General features: G+C 43.7%; 1 protein-coding gene across 1 annotated transcript in view; it reads right to left on the bottom strand.

Annotated features, from left to right (window-relative positions):
• LOC127657873 (uncharacterized) overlaps positions 1 to 22,391 on the bottom strand; it is a 38,894-nt gene extending 16,503 nt beyond the window's left edge. The window contains exons 1-5 of the mRNA XM_052146826.1: positions 22,313 to 22,391; positions 19,519 to 19,652; positions 11,741 to 11,865; positions 8,049 to 10,142; positions 7,433 to 7,521 (exon numbers count right to left, since the gene is read on the bottom strand). The gene's annotated coding sequence lies outside the window, so the exon portion shown is untranslated. The remainder of the gene's footprint in view (positions 1 to 7,432; positions 7,522 to 8,048; positions 10,143 to 11,740; positions 11,866 to 19,518; positions 19,653 to 22,312) is intronic.
• Between the last annotated feature and the right edge of the window lie 42 nt (positions 22,392 to 22,433).

Genomic DNA, 22,433 nt, shown 5'->3' with positions numbered 1-22,433 from the left:
GGCAATTTCCTTCCTTGGAATAGAACTAGACTCCGTGGCAATGACGGCTCGCTTATCTACACAGCGGCGCCGTGTTCAGCGACTAGCCGCGTCCTTTCAGATGAACAGCCTCACGCCTCTGAAAAAATTTCAGAGAGTGCTAGGTTACATGGCCTCAGCTGCAGCAGTACTTCAGCTGGGTTTACTGCGCATCGCTCGCTTCAGCATTGGCTAAACACCGCGCGTCTCGCCGGGCTTGGGCCACAGGCCGCCAGCTGATCAAGGTGACTCAGACCTGTATTTCAGCTCTGCAGCCCTGGACAGTGGCCGAATGGTATCAGCGGGAGTGACGATGGGAGCTGTATCTTGCCGAAAAGTAATCTTGACAGACGCGTCCAACACGGGTTGGGGCGGCCTCGCGAGGGCTCTCCGGTTTTTGGCCTATGGTCAGTTCAGGAAAAGCTCCTTCACATAAATTGTCTGGAAATGATAGCGGTCGAGTACGCGCATGCGCTTTCTCCGGTCATTCAGGGTCACCACGTCCTGGTCCGCTCGGACAACAGATCTGTGGTATCCTACCTAAACCGTCAGGGCGGTGTCAGATCCAGGAACCTCTTCCATCTGACTAAACGCATACTGAGTTGGTCCCAGTGCCACCTGCGCTCGCTGAGGGCGACGCGACGTGCCAGGCCACCTGAACGACGGCCCAGACAGACTGTCCAGAGACAATATTCCTCCAGGGGAATGGTCCCTGCACGCTCAAACAGTCCAGAAGTTATGGCGCATATTCGGCAGAGCAGAGATAGACCTCTTTGCGTCAGAAGAGAACTCTCACTGCCCAATATTTTTCTCGAAAGCGAGGACGCGCTGGCCCAGGACTGGCCCACCGCCCGCTTTACGCCTTCCCTCCCGTCTCGCTATTGCCACAGGTAATGCAGAGGATCAGGAAACGCGTCACTCGGTGCTCCTCATAGCCCCGCGTTGGGAGAATCAGACATGGTTCCCGGAGCTTACGCAGCTGTCACTGACAGCGCCGTGGCCCATCCCAGTGAGAGCAGATCTCCTCTCTCAAGCTCGCGGCACGATCTGGCATCCCCACCCAGAGCGCTGGGCGCTGCACGCGGGTGATCAACGACTACCCGTCGCTCTGCCAGAAGGGGTAATAAACACCATCATACACGCTAGAGCCCCTTCCACGAGAAGACTCTATGCGTCAAAATGGTCTGTGTTTTCAAAATGGTGCACCGACAGAGACCTGGACCCACGGACATGTGGGGTGGCGTCGCTGCTCATGTTTTTACAAGAGCTGCTGGATAAGGGCAGATCCCCATCCACGCTCAAAGTGTATGTGGCGGCCGTCGCGGCGTTCGCTGAACCCCTGCACGGCCAGTCACTGGGAAAAAACGAGCTGGTCATCCGCTTCCTCAAGGGAGCTAGAAGGATGAACCCCCCGCGCCCCCCATCGTTTCCTATCTGGGATCTTTCTATAGTTCTCGAAACTATGAAAGCCCCCCCCCTTTCGAACCGCTTCAATCCGTGGATTTGAAATACCTTTCACTCAAAACCGTTTTTCTGACTGCCCTGTCATCAGTCAAACGTGTGGGAGACCTTCACGCGCTGTCTGTCAGCGCTGCGTGTCTTGAGTTTGGACCAAGTGACTCAAAGGTCATTTTAAAGCCTAGACACGGCTATGTTCCCAAGGTGATCGGTACTCCTTTCAGAGCACAGGTCATTTCCCTATCGGCGCAGCCAGCATCCGATAGCGAACGCGACGCCAATCTCCTTTGCCCAGTCAGAGCACTGAGATTGTATACTGCGCGCGCCGCCTCTTTCAGACGCTCTGAGCAGCTTTTTATTTCGTTCGGAGGGCGCACCAAAGGTCTCGCTGCCTCGAATCAGACACTGTCTAGATGGATAGTGGACGCTATTGCTGCCGCATACGCGTCAAAAGACCTGCCATGCCCGTTGGGCATTCGGGCTCACTCCACTAGAGGCATGGCCTCATTGTGGGCATGGTCCAGCGGGATTTCCATTCACGACATATGTGTGGCAGCGGGCTGGGCTTCCCCCTCCACCTTTGTCAGATTTTACAATCTGGAAGTGCCCGCCCTGCAGGCAAAACTACTAGCGGTTTAATACGCTACAGCTCCCCTGGTGAGCTGCACTGATGGGACTCATTCCACACAGACCGGCACCGCCGCTCTGTCATTCCCTTCCCACTATGTGCTTATGTATTACACACACACTGGCCCGCACTCTTGCTGGCCAAATATTATTTCCCCACTCACAAGGGCTCCCCTGGGTCCCCCCACCCCAGGGGCTCATGCAGTGGATGCTTGGCGCGACGGCGTTGACAATGGGTTCCGTGAGCGTAAGCTAGCTTACGCAATACTGAGAGAACCCCTCGTAAGAGAACGAATCGGTTACCTCACGTAACCTCGGTTCTCTCTAGATGAGGGAACGAGTATTGCGTGAGCCGGCCGTGCTTCGCGCCACGAGCGACTTTCGCTTCATTCAATGAAAACCAGGGTTCCAGCCTACGAACTACGCTTATATGCACTCTAGCCACGCCCATTTTGGCGGGCTTTGATGCAGTAAGCGCGGACCCTCTCATTGGACGCGAGTTCGCCCAAGTTCGATCTATAGGCTGCAGCAGTTGCCGCAGAGCAACCAATGAGCTCGCTAGCTAGCCCGCTCAAGGTCTGCAGTTGCTGCACTGCGTTGACAAATGATACAAAATTAAGGATAATTTTTTGGCTTCAATATCTCAGAAAAGATGACTCTTTCCCGTAGCATAAGCTAGCTTACGCAATACTCGTTCCCTCATCTAGAGAGAACCGAGGTTACGTTACGTAACCGATTCGTTTTCATTGTAAATTAAACTCTGCCTGGAGCGTTCCTGCAGACTTCTTGTTAATAGGCATCCCAAAGAAACTTTTCTCCAGCCAGTATCTCATTACACATGTACATATTCATATACTAACTAAAACATTGAGCAGAGGTTTATATATATATATATATTTTGTTTAGTTATTAACAATTTTATTGAGTCCATATAACATAAAAAAAATAAATAAATAAAAAACATGAATCAATAACAGAATATTTGGAATCACATTATATAAATGTAGGGTGTATATATATATTATGTGTATATATGTATATATATAACAAGTTTAGATCTTTGAATGCCTTATATTAGTAATATAGGTACAGGAGTCTCTCTGTGAATGTCAGTATGAGCTAATACATAATATACGGCAATGTGTGAAGGACTAGGAAATGGGCGGGGGTAGCTGAGGTACACTGGTCAGAGGTTTTAAACTGGGCTTGAGATATAAGGATTATTTATAAACCTATGTGGCATGTATTACTTTAAAGAATTTAGACACACATCTTTTCAAAATTTCCAGGAAGCTGCTCCAGACAAGGAGGGCATGACCCCCTGTAACGCAATGGCTAATTATGCCTAATACGAGACCGGGTGTGTAGTATCACGACCCGGCCCCGCCCTCCGCCCTGCCACAATGCTTAAATGCATAGGAATTTTCCCAACCACTCGAGTCTTTGGAGACCCGGCACTTATATCTATCACAAATGGATCTACAAAATGCCCAGATAGTTAAAAAATGTCTAAACTTTTCAAGGCAATTAGAAAATAATATAATATAATATATTTTTATGTTTTATTTTTCAAAAATCAAAGAGATACTGCAACAAATCAGGCCAAATCTAAAACAGGATTCATTACATTTACACTGAAATTTCATGAGGCGCAATTGCTTTCAAAAACATATTAAGATAACATAACACATAAGTTACACAGAAGTATTTTCACAGGCATTTATTGAGTGTAACTAGATGTTCAACTTAGACCATTTCAATTGTACACCCAAATGACAAAAGTTATATCATCCTGTTCATGTGTTGTACTTGCTATAGTTTACTTCCATGATGTTTCTTCATCAAATAGAAATGTCAAATGTAAGTAAAGTTATTCAATGAAATATCAGGGCCACCACGAGTAATAAATAGCATGTATAATATATAATGTGTATATGAATATGGGATACTGATTATTCACCATTATTGATAATGAATAATAGTATATATTTATATTAATATAGTACTCATTTCTTTTGTAATAAGCAAAGAAATAGATATCATGTGATAGTAAACATATGCAGATATGAAATAATCATATAAATATATTTGATGTAGTGCAAAAAAATATATAATAAAAAAAAAAATCAAAAAAACACTCTTACCTACCTAGGGTCCCTAATGACCCTATACACTTTTTGTACTTATACCATTATATTTGTATATATTTTTGGTGTGTTACACTATTTATAAGAGATAGATTGAGGAATACTAAAGAGGTGTGGGCACAACTCCAAAAATTGGATGAGGTACAGGGGGTGGAATGAGGTCCCGGATCAATAAAGACCAGAGGTATGCATTTGAGGGGTAACAGAACCTGAAAGAACATTAACAACACATAAACCATGCAGACAACATATCAAAAACTTAAAGAATTTGTCTATTCATGGCACTCCTTTCCTACATTCTGTGAATAACTGCCACCTTTACTGTGTGTTTTATGTCATTTATACAAATATTGTTCTCTCTGTTTGAAGCTTATTATTTCTCTGAGAGCTCCAGCAACGATTATTTGATGAATTGGCATCATTATCAAGCTCAGTGCTCTCGATTAGAAGATCACATCATGTAGTGTGTTGCTACCAGTAACTGTGATTTATCTGATGTAATCGTTTACAGGTTTTTTGAGATCATAGCCTTGAGCAGAACTCTCCTGTGAGAAACTGGATATAAACAAGAAAGTGCCGCATGTTTTTATTTCTTCCTCTGGCCCGGGGCGAACAGCCTCTCTCCTGCCTATGTTCTCTGAACCACTGGGACTTTGACACAGATGATATTTGCAGCTCTGAGCTAATAGACTCAGTCAAGATGTATTTCATTAATAAATCTGTTAAATAGCCCTGAGTCAAAGAACAAATTAAGGTCCACTGGGGGTGATAAAATATTTATCACTACGGAATTCAGCAATATCAATGAGAAGTGCATTATGAAATGAAATCTTCACTAAATATCAGATACTGGATTTTGTTGATATGCATATAGTGCATCTAAGTGAAATTGCTTCTGTTTTGCATTTTTCCAATGTAATAAAATATTTTTAACTCCAAATTATTAAAATATCAGCATAATAATTTAAGTGGTATTGGAAGTTGAAGTGCATTAAGCAAACAGTGCAGATTCTTAAAGGGACAGTTCACGCAAATATGAAAATCATGATTTATTCAACGTCATGTTGTTCCAAACTTTATCTTTTAACTTTTTGACTTTATTTCTTCTGTGGAACACAAAAGGAGATATTAGGTAGGATGTTAGCCACTTTTCACTTTTGTTCAATGGAAAGTGAATGTTGACTTGTGCTCCCATTTAAACATACTTTTGAGTTTCACAAAATAAATAAAGTCAGGGTTTGGAACAATATGAAGGGTGAGTAAATAATGAAAAACATAATCATTTTTGGATGAACAATCCATTTAAATATTTCTTATTTATTGTACTTCATAATGTTTCTTTGTTTTGCATTTTGTTTTAAATTAGATTTGAAATCCCAGATTTTCAATATATAATACCCATTCTCCGGGATTTATATGCTGGCCCTGCCACACACAAAAGGAACATGCGGTTGCCGCGAGGGCTCAGAATCAGCCTCCTGCTCACTCTGTCATCCCAACACACCCAGTGACTTCTGGCCCCCAGAGGTGCAGCCTGCGGAGGGATTCCGGCATTTCGTCACACACCTCCCACACACACATGTCCCTCAGCGGAGCCTCTGAACACCAGAGGACCCTGGGACTGTGGAAAACTGAGGGTGAATGCCACTTTGTTTCCATGACAACTCCTGCCAACTTAACAGTATTAAATATGGAAAAAGAGTCACTGCTGTTTGATGCAACAGTATTCTGTTTCTTATCTTCACCTCTTCTTTCACCTTACAATGTGCTACATGATATATTGCCCTCCTTTCTCTTGAAAGCATTTACTTTATTCTATATCTATTGATATTCCTTTAATTGTATTGCTCTTCCAAGGTTCTTTCACGATCATGACATTTTGGCTGATTATTAATTGTCATAAAAACAATTGCAATTAACAGATTATTTGTCTGTTTTGTTCATGTCACTTACAGAAGCCAATAAGTTTGTTTGATACCTTTAAGTAATTTATTTACATTGAACATGGAATCAAACAATCAAACAATGAAATGTATGAATTCATTTAAAGCTTTGTAGACATATTGCACAGGGTAGAATGACATTTACATTTATGCATTTGGCAGACGCTTTTATCCAAAGCAACTTACAGAGCCCTTATTACAGGGACAATCCCCCTGGAGCAACCTGGAGTTAAGTGCTTTGCTCAAGGACACAATGGTGGTGGCTGTGGGGCTCGAACCAGCATCCTTCTGATTACCAGATTACCAGTTATGTGCTTAGACCACTACACCGTTATTATATTTACATACATAAAAAAAATTTTTATATTATAAATGAAAAATAAATATACATTTTTAAGTTAATTTTAGTCTTAGCAGGTCACATTGACAATTTTCCAACATTATCACCTTTTTTCTCCACCAAAAACGGAAAATTGCTCTCAAATGCCCCCAAATTTGTAAAACAAAAATGTAATCAACTTGGTCAACTTTCCATTCATAGTGTTGTTTTTAGTAATAGAACACAGCCTGATAATATAAGATTAATATTTTAAATATCATAATTGGCCTTTGAGTTCCTGTGTATATTTAATAATATTTTTCCATTTGAATATATTCTTCATTCTTTCATTGCTATAGAAATAGTGGCTCAACTCTTCTTTGTGTTATTAACCTTGAATGGTAACTTGTAATGGCCAAAAATATTTCCGTTTATTTGCTCTGCTCACACACAATTTACTGCACCAGAAAAACCGACCTAAAAATGCATATTATGTGGGGTTTCTATATTTGCTTTAAAATCCCCTATTTGGGTAGCAATATGCAATTGGATTTTAAAGTGCACAATAGATCATGGTTATTTCAAATAATTGCATTCAGGCAATTATATAATAATCACAACAGGCCTATTTCTACTCATATTTATTTCATCCTCTTCTCTGTATTTGTCAATTTCTTGTTAAGCAGAGACTGAGACTGCAGCAGTGAAATGTTTGAATGCTGCCCTTTCAATGCCTGGTACATCTCTGTGAACTTTAGATCATGTTATAAGATCAACCGGGCAGCCAAAGTATTCTCTAGATATTTATGTACCAGCAACACTTCAGTTTTGAGTGGAGGCACAAGATCTTTTTTCTAACGTGTGCAGACTTAGAAAGTTCTGGATAACAGCACAGTTCTGTTGCCATGGCGCTCGCCCACCTGTAGTGTGGTGACTGCGTCCAGGTGTGCGTTCACTGACTGACAGTTCTCCTGTGAGCTCCAGCTCCAAACCTGCAGCTTCCCAGCATCTAGTGGAAGATCGTTAGGATGACATATCTATGATAATGATGCAAGGTATGGTCAATGCAACCTGAAGCAGATAGTTTAGGACTAAATGTTGGTTTGTAGTTGGACTTTTCCTTAAATAACTTCATTAACAGTGTTGCATGCTGAGCTTGAAAAATGCAGTCAACACAATATTTGTACAAACTGTAGCCTTGCTGTACATTGTAAAAATGTGTTGTCAGGTAACCTAAAAAAATGTGCTTCATGTGGTAACATCAAAATTAATTGGTTTTACACAGTTCAAAAAGTTGTATTAAATCTGACTAACTGAACCTGAAAAATGTGTTTAAAGCAACAAAAGTACATTTTTTATGGGTTATATCAAGTATAAATAGATCCTTGAGGTAACAATTACACTTTTTTTAGTGTAGAAAGGATCCAAATTATTCTTCTTCTTGGGTGTTACAATTTGGGGGGGAAATCATGCAGTAACCGGGTTGTACATAAATATATAACTTACCCTAACACACATGCCCGCACAGATGCTTACCTGAGCCAGTGACGATAAAGCCTTCTCATTCAGGAATGAAGCAGAGGCTTGCAACTGCATTGAAGTTGTAAATTAACTTAACACTCTGACCTGCAGGACACACACACACACAAAAAAAACATGTGACACACTTGATTGTAATTCCCCCTCATCAGCAGAGGGTAAAAAATGCACTGCAGTGTCTAAAAGAACTAGGAACCTCTCCACCAGTTAGATAATGACTGCTATTTGAGATTCAGATAATGGCCATTCAGCACACTGTTTCACTGGCTCTTCATCTGTGTTCTTGGACTTTATTCTGAAGTTCCCCATGAAGGTGTATATTTATCTTTTGACTTGCTCCCTTTTCATCTATGTTTTTCTGGTGCTGGTGCGTGGCTGGCTGGCTACTGCATTGCACCACGACCGGACTGCAGCGAGATCTGTCCTTGTCGTGGCTGTGTCTTGGATGGAGGCATTTTTTTGGTGTGGTGGCCGTGGCTGTTTGAGATTCCAACTCATTCTATTGGACTGGTGGTTCACACCTATGCTGATTTATACTATCACTCTGGACTACACTGTTGTTATGTTGTGCATATAGTACATATAGTGAGGTTGTTGTTATGTTTGCTTGTTTTGTTTAGATGCAGTTTTATGTTTTATGTTTCTGCCTTGTAAAGTGCCTTTAGCCCTGGCTAATTACAAATTGTTTCATTAGTAATAGTAACTCAATAGAACCAGCCCATTTTTTCAGTCATACTGTTTCCGGAAGTATTTTTTCCATTCATTTTTTTCCATAAATCCTACATAAAAGAGCCGTGAACCAAACCAACCAGCTACCAGGGAGGTGAATCACAACATTACAAACTTTGATTTAAAGCAAAAAAGTATTTGAAAACAGACAAAAAGATGAAGGTACAAACCTGTGTGCTTAACCTCGTTCACAACGGAACAAACTACAATCCCATAAAAAAAGCACTGTGACTTATGTAATCAAATAAAATAAAAAAATATGGAAAATTATAAAATTTTGATTAAAAGTTATTGAGTACAAGTGTAGAATCAATTTTCAAATATATAAGTAGTTTGAAGGTGAAGGAAATTTTAAGTAACTCACATTAAGTAATTCACAGTGCATTATGGGAGTAAGCGGTCGCTATAGAGCTTAATTGGCATGTTCGAGTCTCTGATTGGTTCAGTTTTTGAAATAACATGGACTGATGGCTTCAGCGGAAGCATACACCATCAATTAACAACCTCAAAACTCACATTAGGTTGGCATTTAAAGGTTTAAAAGCTATCGTTATAATTCCCCTTTGAATTTTTTTTATTATTTTTACTTCCCGAACCAGACTGTTGCACTTTATTGCATGACATGGCTTGTTATGTGATCTCATCATGGTCGGTGTGGCAGGGATGAGGGTGGGGCTCGGTCGTGATTCCGCACACCCGGGTGTTGGCCCACCTGAAGGACATCACTGGACCCTTTCTGGATCCCCTGCAATTTGCATATCAAACAGGTCATTGGATGATGCAGTCAATATGCGACTTCATAACATACAGCAACATCTAGACAGACCAGGGACTTGTGCAAGGATCCTATTTGTGGACTTAAGTTTGGCTTTCAAAACCATCATACCTGCTCTCCTATGGAATAAATTAACCCAGCTCTCTGTTCTCACCTCTATATGTCAGTGGATCAACAGCTTTCTGACAGATAGGCAGCAGTTAGTGAGATTGGGGAAATTAACTTCCAGCACATGCACAATCAGCACTGGTGCCCCCCAGGGATGTGTGCTCTACCCTGTACTTTACTCCCTGTATACAAACGACTGCACTGCCAAGGACCCCTCTGTCAAGCTCCTGAAGTTTCCAGATGACACTGTTGTCATCGGCCTCATCCAGGATGACGATAAGTCTGCATACAGAAGGGAGGTTGAACGGCTGGCTCACTGGTGCAGTTAAAACAACCTTGAGCTGAACACGCATAAAACAGTGGAGATGATAGTGGACTTTAGGACGAACACCCCAACACTGACCCCCCTCACCATTCTAAACAGCACTGTGGCAGCAGTGGAGTCATTCAGGTTCCTGGGCACTACCATCTCACAGGACCTGAAGTGGGAGACACACATTGTGAAAAAGGCCCAGCAGAGGTTGTACCTTAATTGCCAGCTGAGGAAGTTTAACCTGCCACCAGTGCTGCAGATCCAGTTCTACTCAGCAGTCATTGAGTCTGTCCTCTGCACCTTATTAACTGTTAAAACTGCCCCAATACTCCCCATTGTGGAAGTACAATCATGTGCATATTCAACTATTCATTCATATTTATATTACATTTATATTTATTTAACAGATCTTACCTCTTCTGCACAATACATTAAATCACCTTGCACATACCTGTATATCTGTATATAACATATTTGAACAACATTATTGCCCTACTGTACTTTCCTCAATATATTTATCTGTTGTATCTTAATTTTTATTCTTATTTCACTGTTTACATATACTGTATGTTTATATGTATATTCAAATGTTGAATGTATATGTTGTATATGTATATTTTTTGTAATCTCTTTGCACTGGAAGCTTCTGTCACCAAGACAAATTCCTTGTATGTGTAAGCATACTTGGCAATAAAGATGATTCTGATTCTGATGACGGGGAGCCCTGCTCCATGTAGAATAAAACAGCTTTTCTAGAAGACTGGTATGTTTGTAGCTTCATCTTTTGTGAGTGAACATCATGTTAATCATATTTCTCAAAAGTACTCTTATTTCTTTCTTTGTGTAAAAAAGAAATAAAAATTAATTAGAAGCAAAAAATATGTTCAGAATGTTTGCTGAGGCCATAAAATGTGTGTGTGTGTGTGTGTGGGCATGTTTATGTGGTTTACAAGGACAATTTTTTAGGTTACAAACTGGTAATTAAAAGGGTATTATGCTATAAATACAGTTTAATAATAATAGATTTATTGAAAATGTAAAAATGCATAACGTTTTTTTGTGAGGGTTAGGTTTAGGGGTTGTGTTAGGTTTAGGGGATAGAATCTATAGCTTGTACAGTATAAAAATCATTATGTCTATGGAAAGTCCTCATAATGAGAGGTAGACCAACAAATCTTTCCTTCTCAGCCACGTCGAGTTCTCTTGCTGTAAACAACAGATCAAGAGAATGAGTGAAAAGGACAGAGAAGGAGAAAAAATAGAAAAGAGTGATTGAAGGACAAGAGAGAAAGAAAGACAAAGGACATGTTGAACAAATGCCCTGTCAAAGAGAGCAAGACAAGGAATGATGGAATGCAAGAGGTACAGATGTGAAGGAAGGGATGTGTAGCTGCAACAAAAGAGGTGGAAGAAAAGAGAGAGAGAGCATAAAGGATGAGTGAAAAGTTGTACATCTGTATCAACCAGCTGCTCCCATCAACAGGATCAATTATTCTCTACTTTCCAGCATTAAGAGGCCCTTGAGAGAGAGAGTGTGTATGTGTGTGTGTGTGCCCAGTCTTCTGCAGTACTCTGGAGGTGGTGCAATGAGACAGGTGACTCCTCCGCTGTGACGGGAACATGCCACACTTTAACTGTTGTATCAAGACTTAAATTGATAGAAACAGAGGGTGAAACAGAGAAAAGTGAGAAAAGGACAGAGAGATGACAAGATGCGCTAACAGATAAGTCAGCAATTTCCCATAAAAAAAGACTTTACAGTACCTGCAAGAAATCACAAGATTTTTCGATGGCAACAGCACAGATGATGATGTCACTGTGACCCTCTAGGGTTCTAAGATGAAACTTGGCTCTTTCCCAAGTTTGTTTGTGGAATCTGAACTCTGAATCTGTGATTTGTGAAGACAAACAAACCAATGAACATTTCTGTGGCATTTCTACATGAATATATTGCTTTACTTACAATAAACTGTATATTGAAATTTTGTATCACTATCTGATCACTTGATCTAAAACTCATGGAGTTTTTTTCCTTGCCACAGTCACCTTTAGCTGCTCACTGGAGGGCTTTAAGGCATTAAACAAGACCTTCTGTAAAGCTGCATTGAAACGCTGTGTGTTGTAATAAGCGCTATAAAAATTTAAATTACATGACTTGAAAATAACTATATTCGCTTAAAGGAATAATTGGCCCAAAAATAAATATTCCCTCATCATTTACTCACCATCATGCCATCCTAGATGTGTATGACTTTCTTCTACAGAACACAAATTAAGAATTTTATAAAAACATTTCAGCTCTGTTGGTCATCACAATGCTTGGTTTAAGGTAAGAACAGAACAAAATATAACTCATTATAAACTCATTGTTGAAGCTTGAAATCATGACAGCTTCAGAAGACTAAACCTCTGGAAGCATTAAACCACTGGAGTTGTATGGATTACTTTTATGCTAGCTTTATGTACTTTTTTGAGCTTCAAAGTTCTGGCCACCATTCACTTGCATTGTATGGACATACAGAGCTGAAATAGTCTTCTAAATATATTTGTTTGTGTTCTGCAGAAGAAAGAAAGTCATTCACATCTGGGATGGCATGAGGGTGAGTGAGTGATGAGAGAATTTTCATTTTTAGGGGAACTAGCCCTTTAAAAAATGTGGGTGGCAATATGTAATTGGAATTTAAACTGAACACCACATCATGGTCGTGTCAAATAATCGTAATTAGATAAAATTTTCAAGACCATGCAATTATGAAATAATTGCAACAGGCCTAGTTCTGTACAATTTTATTTCATAGTTTCTCTGTATTTATAAATTACTTACTGAACAAGAAGTAAACGTGGCTTGTACATCTCTGTGAATTCAAACCTTGTTTAAACAAGCATTATTTCATATTTCAATACTGCTTTTGGCAGACGCCTTTATCCAAATCGACTATTTATTTTATCAGTATGTTTATTGGTGTGTTTCCATAGGATCGAACCCACCTTTCGTGGGGCCATGCTCGACCAGGAAAATACAATTCTCATATAATTTGTGGTCTTTTATTTCTCTCTGGTAAATGCAAATGAATTAAACCAACACATAAGGCAGAATATCCTGTGAAAGCACACAGGCATGCAATCAACATCTGCGTGAGTAACTGTAATTGTGTGTGTGATTATTGCACTAATTTGACCTTCTTATTCCTCTTCATTGGGGCTCACTGGAAATAAATGTGTTTCTCCTCCGCCATCTGCCTTGCTTCCAATTGCTTCTTCATTCTCTATTCTCCTGCTATCTTCAGCACAGGAGGCTGAGCAACATGTTGCTCACTGACCTTTTCCCTATCATGAAATATATCATCAAGCAAAACGAATCGGTTACCTAACGTAACCTCGTTTCTCTCTAGATGAGGGAACGAGTATTGCGTAAGCTAGCTTACGCAACGGGAAAGATTAATCTTTTCTGAGATATTGAAGCCAAAAAATTATCCTTAATTTTGTATCATTTGTCAACGCAGTGCAGCAACTGCAGACCTTGAGCAGGCTAGCTAGCGAGCTCATTGGTTGCTCTGCGGCAACTGCTGCAGCCTATAGACGAACTTGGGCGAACTCGCGTCCAATGAGAGGCGTCCGCGCGCTTACTGCATCAAAGCCCGCCAAAATGGGCGTGGCTAGAGTGCATAAGCGTAGTTCATGAGGCTGGAACCCTGGTTTTCATTGAATGAAGCGAAAGTCGCTGCGTGGCGCGAAGCACGGCCGGCTACGCAATACTCGTTCCCTCATCTAGAGAGAACCGAGGTTACGTTAGGTAACCGATTCGTTCTCTTCACGAGAGGTTCTCTCGTATTGCGTAAGCTAGCTTACGCTATGGGAACCCATTGTCAACGCCGTCGCGCTCAAGCATCCACTGCATGACCCCAGGGGTGGGGGGACCCGGGGAGCCCTTGTGAGTGGGGAAATAATATTTGGCCGGTAAGAGTGCGGGCCAGTGTGTGTGTAATACATAAGCACATAGTGGGAAGGGAACGACAGAGCGGCGGTGCCGGTCTGTGTGGAATGAGTCCCATCAGTGCAGCTCACCAGGGGAGCTGTAGCGTGATTAAACCGCTAGTAGTTTTGCCTGCAGGGCGGGCACTTCCAGATTGTAAAATCTGACAAAGGTGGAAGGGGAAGCCCAGCCCGCTGCCACACATATGTCGTGAATGGAAATCCCGCTGGACCATGCCCACGATGAGGCCATGCCTCTAGTGGAGTGAGCCCTAATGCCCAACGGGCATGGCAGGTCTTTTGACGCAGTATGCGGCAGCAATAGCGTCCACTATCCATCTAGACAGTGTCTGTTTCGAGCGGCGAGACCTTTGGTGCGCCCTCGAGCGAAACGAAAAGCTGCTCAGAGCGTCTGAAAGAGGCGGAGCACGCAGTATACAATCTCAGTGCTCTGACTGGGCAAAGGAGATTGGCGTCGTGTTCGCTATCGGATGCTGGCAGCGCCGATAGGGAAATGACCTGTGCTCTGAAAGGAGTACCGATCACCTTGGGAACATAGCCGTGTCTAGGCTTTAAAATGACCTTGGAGTCACTTGGTCCAAACTCAAGACACGCAGCGCTGACAGACAGCGCGTGAAGGTCTCCCACACGTTTGACTGATGACAGGGCAGTCAGAAAAACGGTTTTGAGTGAAAGGTATTTCAAATCCACGGATTGAAGCGGTTCGAAAGGGGGGGCTTTCATAGTTTCGAGAACTATAGAAAGATCCCAGATAGGAACCGATGGGGGGGGCGCGGGGGGTTCATCCTTCTAGCTCCCTTGAGGAAGCGGATGACCAGCTCGTTTTTTCCCAGTGACTGGCCGTGCGAGCAGCGACGACACCCTACATGTCCGTGGGTCCAGGTCTCTGTCGGTGCACCATTTTGAAAACACAGACCATTTTGACGCATAGAGTCTTCTCGTGGAAGGGGCTCTAGCATGTATGATGGAGTTTATTACCCCTTCTGGCAGAGCGACGGGTAGTCGTTGATCACCCACGCGTGCAGCACCCAGCGCTCTGGGTGGGGATGCCAGATCGTGCCGCGAGCTTGAGAGAGGAGATCTGCTCTCACTGGGATGGGCCACGGCGCTGTCAGTGACAGCTGCTTAAGCTCCGGGAACCATGTCTGATTCTCCCAACGCGGGGCTATGAGGAGCACCGAGTGACGCGTTTCCCTGATCCTCTGCATTACCTGTGGCAATAGCGAGATGGGAGGGAAGGCGTAAAGCGGGCAGTTGGGCCAGTCCTGGGCCAGCGCGTCCTCGCTTCGAGAAAAATATTGGGCAGTGAGAGTTCTCTTCTGGCGCAAAGAGGTCTATCTCTGCTCTGCCGAATATGCGCCATAACTTCTGGACTGTTTGAGCGTGCAGGGACCATTCCCCTGGAGGAATATTGTCTCTGGACAGTCTGTCTGGGCCGTCGTTCAGGTGGCCTGGCACGTCGCGTCGCCCTCAGCGAGCGCAGGTGGCACTGGGACCAACTCAGTATGCGTTTCGGTCAGATGGAAGAGGTTCCTGGATCTGACACCGCCCTGACGGTTTAGGTAGGATACCACAGATCTGTTGTCCGAACGGACCAGGACGTGGTGACCCTGAATGACCGGAGAAAGCGCATAGCGCGTACTCGACCGCTATCATTTCCAGACAATTTATGTGAAGGAGCTTTTCCTGAACTGACCATAGGCCAAAAACCGGAGAGCCCTCGCGAGACCGCGCCCCAACCCGTGTTGGACGCCGTCTGTCGAGATGACTTTTCGACGAGATACAGCTCCCATCGTCACTCCCCGCTGATACCATTCGGCCACTGTCCAGGGCTGCAGAGCTGAAATACAGGTCTGAGTCACCTTGATCGGCTGGCGGCCTGTGGCCCAAGCCTGGCGAGACGCGGGTGTTTAGCCAATGCTGAAGCGGGCGATGCGCAGTAAACCCAGCTGAAGTACTGCTGCGGCTGAGGCCATGTAACCTAGCACTCTCTGAAATTTTTTCAGAGGCGTGAGGCTGTTCATCTGAAAGGACGCGGCTAGTCGCTGAACACGGCAGCCGCTGTGTAGATAAGCGAGCCGTCATAGCCACGGAGTCTAGTTCTATTCCAAGGAAGGAAATTGCCTGACTGGGCTGTAGTGAGCTCTTGGTCCAATTGACTGCAAGACCCAAACTGTTCAGATGGCTGAGGAGTACTGTTCTGTGAGACAGAAGCTCCGTATGTGACTGTGCCATAATCAGCCAGTCGTCCAAATAGTTCAGAATTCGCAAGCCCTGACTCCGCGAGGGGTGCGAGCGCCACATCCATGCACTTCGTGAAAGTACGGGTGCTAAAGACAGGCCGAACGGAAGGACGGTGTATTGATAAACCTGGCCGTCGAGGCGAATCTCAAGAATGGCCTGTGACGGGGATTTATCTGAATCTGAAAGTAGGCATCTTTCAGATCGAGAGAGATAAACCAGTCCCCTGGTGCGTATGCGCGAGGAGTTTCCTGATTGTAAGCATTTTGAATGGTCTTTTTGCAAGCACCTTGTTCAAACCCCTGAGATCTAATATTGGTCTGAGGCCGCCGTCTTTCTTGGGAACAAGAAAATAACGGCTGTAAAACCCCGACTCGCTCAGCTAAGGCGGCACTTTCTCTATGGCCCTTTTGCACAGAAGGTTTGCTATTTCTGAACGAAGCATGCAGGCTGCTTCCGTATTCACAATAGTTTCGAGCCAGCTCTGAAGCGGGAGGGCGGCGATCGAACTGTAGCAAATAGCCCTGTTTTATTCTGCTTAACACCCATTTGGATATCCCTGGGATAGCTTCCCACGCTTTGAAGCGTAACGCTAGAGGGTGAATGGCCAAATCGTCCTGATTGCCGCACACAGCAGCTGAACAGAATGTGTGAGCGCGCTTACTGTGCTTATGCATGACTGCTCGCAGACAGCAGGGACAGGCTGTTCTGTGAGTGACTTCCCGATTGAGGTGAATGGGGAAATAGCCACATCTGTTAAGTGATGCGCGAGCATAGTCAACGGCACGGGACTTACATACAGAGAAGTGTTTGCTGGCCGTGTGACAGAGCGGGCAGAGAATGGGCACGCGCACGTATTCGTGAGCGCGTTTATTGACTCTAACACTCGAGCGGTTTGTGTCCGCTTTATGTGAGTGGGCTCTGATCGGGACACGGGAAGTGTAATGCTTGTGTGTAGAGGTGAAAACTGGATTGTGGGCACATTTTCTACACATAAGGCTGGTCGTGTGACAGAGCGGCCAGAGAAGGGGCGCGCGCACGGATTTGTGGGCGCGTTTATTGACTCTAACACTCGAGCGGGCTGTGTCCGCTTTATGTGAGTGGGCTCTGATAGGAACACGGAAGTGTAATGCTTGTGTGTAGGGGTGAACACTGGATTGTGGGCACATTTTCTACACATAAGGCATGTTTGCTCTTTACAAGATTTCTATGGGTAGCCGTGAAAACAGCGTTTGAGTGCAGGCAAGCGGGCAGTATCACCGGCTTGTTGGCTGCTGAATCCACCACTGTAGTAGCCTGAGAGAGGGGGACTGACAGGGGGCGAAGCTTTGACGGTGGTCCGGCCGCGGCAGGACTGAGCCGTCGTTTTTTTCAACAAGGTTAGGAGGACTTCGGTTGCTCAGGTTTCAGCGCAACCTTAGACCGAGGCCCGCGGGGGGGCGGCGGTCTGCGGCGGCTGTCTGAGCGCGATCGAGGGTGGCCGCCCTGTCGACGCTGAGAAGTCTGACTTTGTTGAGCTGGGCGCTGTGAAGAGGCTCGTGCAGGAGGCTGGTCACGTGGGTGGCCTGCAGAGGAGCTAGCGCGACGCGGCAGGAAGAGGTTCATGGCTTGGGTGGCTTTCTAGACTTCTGAAAAGCAGTCAACAATTCCACTCACCGCGGAGCCGAAGAGACCGGTCGGAGAGAGCGGTGCGTTGAGGAATGTGGAGCGCTCTGCTTCTCTCATGTCAGCTAGCGTTAGCCACAGGTGTCTCTCCGTCACAGTCAGCGAGGCCATGCACTTCCCTAGAGCTTGGGCTGCAGCTTTGGTGGCGCGAAGGGCGAGGTCCGTCGCGCTTCTTAGATCCTGGCCGAGAAAGGCGCGTTCCATGACTTTGCAAGCTCAGTGTGGAGTTCCGGCCGGAAGGGAGCGGCCCGGGCCGCGGGTGTTGCGCGGCGACGGCTCTTAAGAAAACAGCCGTCGAGTCTGTTGGGAGCCTGCTCAGGGGGCGGTGACCACTCGAGGCCGAGGCGGTCGACGGCCTGTGTGAGGAGGCGTGTTAGTTCCCCTTCGACTCCGGCACGGGTCCTGCTGGATTCCTGGGCCGAGGAGGAGGCGTGGGAGCCTGACCACTCCTCGCTGTCCGAAGCCATGATGGAACAGCCCTTATCCTCCGCCTCGTCCTCCGAGATGGCAGCAGTGCGGCCGCTGGGCGGCAACTGCGCGTCCCGGGGGGGCGGGGAGGTTGAGAGCGATGCTCGAGGGAGAGGCTCCGGCGAGGCAGTCGCTTCTATCACCGGTTCAGGCAGCCTTTGGGAGCGGTGCTTTTTCCTGCGCGGCGGAACGGAAGGCGCGCGGCGGCTCGGTTCTGAGCGCTCGAGTCGAGCCCGCAGGGTCGACATCGGAAGCTCCTCGCAGAGGTCGCATCCACCTTCAGCGAGGGCGAGCTCTGCATGCCCCAGTCCCAGGCAGAGAGCGTAGATGATGTGGCGGTCTCCGGCGCTGAGAGGGGCGCGGCATGAAGAGCAAGTGGTGCGAGGCATCTTAAAAAAGACGCTCGTTACTCTTTTGTGAAGTTCGTTAAGAACTAGCTTGCTCTAAAAAGGATACGTCGCCGGATGGCATAGCTCGCAGGATGGCTGAAGGTGGCGGAGACGGCCGGCTTCTTCGACGCTGTCCAAGCTTGCTAGATGCCCCTCGAACGGCGACGCGGCTTCCAGTTCAGAGATGCGAAGAGCTTCGCTGAAGAGATGAAAATCAGGGTTCCAGCCTACGAACTACGCTTATATGCACTCTAGCCACGCCCATTTTGGCGGGCTTTGATGCAGTAGCGCTGGACGCCTCTCATTGGACGCGAGTTCGCTCAAGTTCGCCTATAGGCTGCAGCAGTTGCCGCAGAGCAACCAATGAGCTCGCTAGCTAGCCCGCTCAAGGTCTGCAGTTGCTGCACTGCGTTGACAAATGATACAAAATTAAGGATAATTTTTTGGCTTTAATATCTCAGAAAAGATGAATCTTTCCCGTAGCGTAAGCTAGCTTACGCAATACGAGAGAACCTCTCGTAAGAGAACCCCTTTTGTATGATTCACACACCAGCCATAGGTGTTAATCACATGCCTGTCTTGCTTATAGCTTTGTTGTAGCAAGTATATTATTAAATAATAATATGTTAGACAGAAAGCGGGAGGGTGGGAGTTCATGGTTAGTCTTTTAAAGAAACATGATGAATCAATACTGGCTAGACAGCAAAGAGCAAAGGGCTCGCCACAGGGAGAGAACTAGTGTTAAATCTCGGCACGCTGACTGTCTCGCTCTCTCTCCTTCCCTACCTAGTCGCTCATTTTTTCACTTGTATTTTCATTTTATCATTCTCTTTTCCCACAATGCCATCAGTTTGCTAGAGGCCAGAAAGCTGCAGCAGAAGCTCAGCCAATCTGGAGTGAAGCTCCGCCTTCTTTGAGACCTACAAAGAGTGAAAGAGGTGTCTTGTGGTGGTACTTCATGGCATGGCATAATTAAACATAATCAGAAAAGACAACATCAACTTTATGGTTTAGAACAACGCATTAGCCAGATTTGAAAGGATACACTTCCTGTAACTGAGTCAGATCGGAGTAATTGTGATCATTTCATGTATGTTCACTTCCTATGACTTAAGAAGTATGAGTACATTGACCTGGTGGTTACATCAGGCCAGTGTGTCCTTCGCTGAACTGAATAGATAAAGTGTGATTTGAGCATCAGTAAGCTCTGTACTAACATAATGCAATAAGAATACACAAATGTCCCATGCAATAGAAGAGGGCAGGATAATTCTGCACCTTTATTTTTTTCTCAGGAGTGCGAGAAACTCTGATCTCAAGTTCTCAATTTGTCTAAACTTCTTTTGGAGTTTCCTCCAGTCACCAATCTGATTTCACTTCAACAAAAACCAAATGCCTGATGTTATTCAAAATGGAGTGCTTCTTCGTGCAGTTGCTTATGCTCTTATTAAGACTTGCATGCTTTCATCGTTGGTTTTATATGCACTAATTCAGCCACAGGTTGATACTGCAACAAGCGATGCTCTCCTCTAGAACAGCCTACAATCGCGGATTTGTACGTCAGTGTTCTCTGACCTCACACAGCCGGAAATCCACAGCAGCGGAATTACCTCATCTCAAGGAAACGTGTCTGAATCTCTCTGGCGACATCGCGTGGATTTTATCTTTTAGATTATGTCTACCTCCTGTCATCATTGTATATATACATCGGCTCTGTAATGGCATTTAGTTTTGAGGGTTGATTTGAGAATGCTGATATTGATTATGGCCACGCATCTATACATCAAATTTAAACGTCGCCTGCCGATCTGTGATTGAAATCACATGAATAGACGTTTGACATTTACAAGCACATGGCATTTTAACGCGTAAAATGTAGTTTTGTACTACAGCTGTTTTTATTTATATTCAAACTTTGTAACAACGCAAGAAAAAGTACAAAATTATATGAGAATACATGAGATTACAGGCTGACATAAACCCACACGTGCATACATCCGTATTAAATGGTAACACAATAGAAAATATTTTTTAAGGGTTATAAAACCATATTGGTTTAACAAATAATATGAATTATTGTCTTAAGGACATTTATATGCTGTTATTTTGAACATAGAGACAGTACAGGGGATGTACAGCAAAGAACTAGCCTAATACAGCAAAGTCAATACATTATTAAGATTAGGGCACTTAAATACATTTACAATATAAAATTAGATACATTATATATAATTAGATACTGATAATAACAATAAAACCCATGCAGATAACACACTTCCTTGTGAGTCCAACAGTATTTTCAACAAAAGAGATTATTTTTTTAATCAATTTCTTGTTAGATGTAGAGCAAAGGGAGTCAAGAAATAATTTCAAATCAATAAAAAAAATAAAAAAAAGCCTTAAGTTGGGTTTTGACACAGCAACTTTGCATTTGTTTATATGAAATTGTAGTATTAACACTTTTAACTTCATCAATCCCATCAAACCCAGTATCACAATATTAAAAATAATAGTCACAATCTATTAGTCATAAGAATACAAATACATACATATACATATACATATATATATATATATATATATATATATATATATATATATATATATATATATATGAAATTAGGAAATTAGTACTTTAATTGACCAAGTGGCATTCAACTGATCACAAAAAAAAAAAAAAAGAAAGTTGTGCATTACAGTCTTCAAAGACAAAGGACAATTGACTCTAACAAGGACAGAAAGAGATGTGGAAGGATCAGATGTACAACTAAACAAGAGGATAAGTACATCAGAGTCTCTAGTTTGAGAAATATACGCCTCACATGTCCTCAGCTGACAGCTTCATTGAATTCTACCCGCTCAACACCAGTTTCATGTACAAGAGTAAAGAGAAGACTCGGGGGTGCAGGCCTTATGAGAAGAATTGCAAAGAAAAGCCAATTTTGACACAGACACAAAAAGAAAATATTAGAGTGGGCAAAGAAACACAGACATTGGACAACAGATAATTGGAAAAGAGTGTTATGGATCTTAACCCCTTTGAGCTTCTGTGGTATCAGCTAGACTGTAAGGTGCTTGAGAAGTGCCTGACAAGACAGCCACATCTATGGCAAGTGCTACAGGAAGTGTGGGGTGAAATGTCACCTGAGAATCTGGACAAACTGACAGATAGAATGTCCATTATCTGCAAAGCTGTCATTGCTGCATGTGGAGGATTTTTGATGAGAACTTTTTGAAGTAGCTTAAGAAGTTCTGGAGAAAAAAAAATCAAATTGTAATAGTAATTTTTCACGTTGTTAATGTCCTGACTATACATTGTGATTAGTTGAATGTCACTTTGGTGAATAAAAGTACCAATTTCTTTCAAAGACCAAAATCTGCACATTATTCCAAACTTTTGGCAGCCAATGTATATATATATATATATATATATATATATATATATATGTGTGTGTGTGTGTGTGTGTGTGTGTGTGTGTGTGTGTGTGTGTGTGTGTAAGTGTGTGTGTGTGTGATTTCAGAAAAAGCATTGACACTTTACATAATGACACAAAAAACATTTAGTTTAATTTTTTTTTACCTTTTATTATTGTTTAAGGCTGGTGTTCTTTGCATGGAGCTATAAAATACCTGGAGAGAGATAACTGTTAGCATCCCCATTCATCTCTATGAGCTCTTGGACATGATTGACCTCATTGGAC

Source organism: Xyrauchen texanus, chromosome 17, assembly GCF_025860055.1.
Source record: "Xyrauchen texanus isolate HMW12.3.18 chromosome 17, RBS_HiC_50CHRs, whole genome shotgun sequence".
Taxonomy (NCBI): domain Eukaryota; kingdom Metazoa; phylum Chordata; class Actinopteri; order Cypriniformes; family Catostomidae; genus Xyrauchen; species Xyrauchen texanus.
The sequence above is the reverse complement of the archived record's forward strand: the minus strand, read 5'-3'. Positions and strand labels throughout refer to the sequence as shown.